The sequence below is a fragment of the Schistocerca gregaria genome, chromosome 4, assembly GCF_023897955.1.
Source record: "Schistocerca gregaria isolate iqSchGreg1 chromosome 4, iqSchGreg1.2, whole genome shotgun sequence".
Lineage (NCBI taxonomy): Eukaryota > Metazoa > Arthropoda > Insecta > Orthoptera > Acrididae > Schistocerca > Schistocerca gregaria.
Genome location: NC_064923.1, coordinates 288998144 through 288999659, shown reverse-complemented (window position 1 = coordinate 288999659; position 1516 = coordinate 288998144). Strand labels below are relative to the sequence as shown.

The window sequence follows — 1516 nt, the reverse complement described above, 5'->3', positions numbered from 1 at the left end:
CGCAACATTACCGAACTGTTAGCGGCTGTTAAACGGTGGTTCTTTGCATTGAATACGCGGCCCTTTTATTAAGGAGTTCCCTCTTACCCCCTCCAGGGCAGCCGGCTATACCTGCCGCGACCCCTGTCAATAAGCAGACCGGCTCCACTGTCTAATGATTTTCAAATAAGATGCTCCCATTTGAAGAATTAATTACGCTCCCTTTAATCACATAATCACGTATTCAATTAATTTCATCTTCTTGTTAAAATGAAGCTAGGGTCGAATCAGGTCCGTCAAATGCAAACTTGTAAAGAGGGCAACGCATTGTGATGCAAGTAAGCGCGATATCAGTCGTTCATCTGAAATTAAATATATGACAGTTTAAAAAAAATTTAACGTACTTGCCAGCGATATTATTCTACAGAAATCCGCTGGTGTTAGTAGTCACAGGCAGCTATAATCTAATTCACCCAACAGCCAAGTTAGGAGAGACCGGAGGAAATTGATGAGAAGTTTAAGATGACTAATCCATTAATATAAGTTCATACCTTTACAAGGGCCATTCAATAAGCAATAAAACGCTTTGTGATGAAAACAGGTTGGTTTTATTCAGGATTCCTAGCACTCCGTTTTCAGGCCACAAGTGACCCATCGGGACCTTCCGACCGCCGTGTCATCTTCAATGAGGATGCGGATGGAGGAAGGCGTGTGGTCAGCACACTGTTCTCCCAGTCGTTTCGATGGTTTTCTGTGACTGGAGCCGCTACTATTCGGTCGAGTAGCTCCTCAATTGGCACTACGAGGCTGAGTGCACCCCAAGAAACGGCAACAGCGCAAGGCGGCCCGGATGGTCACCCATACAGGTGCCGCCCCACCCAACAGCTCTTAACTTCGGTGATCTGATGGGAACCGGCGTTTTCACTGCGGCAAGGCCGTTGCCCCAGGATTCCAATACACCATATTATTCCCCACTCTTCTGGCTACAGAACCCTGCTTCTCAACATAATCTCCGTTCACTGCGACTGCCTAACGCCAACTTACTGTGAGAGCCTGTACTTCCACATGATACCAATGTACTGATCGACGTCGGAGCCAACGTCTTGTTGCGTCAATAAATCACCCGATCGTCCACGTACTGCTTCCTGCAGACTGCATCCCTCATTGGGCCAAACGGTTGGAAGTTGGAAAGTGCGAGATCAGGGCTGTAGGGTGGATGAGGAAGAACACACCAAAGATGTTTTTTGAGCTCCTGTCGCGTGCGCAGACTTGTGTGAGGCCTTGTAGTGTCGTGGAGAAGGAGATCACCTCGATGAGAGTGTCCGCACATCCCAACATTATAGGAGTCACATCTGTGTGCGGCCAGCCAGCACGATGGAGACTGGACAGCTTTGCACAACCCTGTTGCGATGATGACAGACGCGGCGCGTGAAGTAGGCGCGTGGTTAGAGGTGCCATATCATGGATTGCGCGGCCCCTCCCGCCGGAGGTTCGAGTCCTCCCTCCGGTATGGTTGTGTGTGTAGTTCTTAGCATGA

The 1516-nt window shown here is 49.0% G+C and overlaps 1 pseudogene; it reads right to left on the bottom strand.

Moving 5' to 3' along the window:
* Positions 1-805: 805 nt before the first annotated feature.
* LOC126268461 (5S ribosomal RNA) lies at positions 806-922 on the bottom strand (annotated as a pseudogene).
* Between the last annotated feature and the right edge of the window lie 594 nt (positions 923-1516).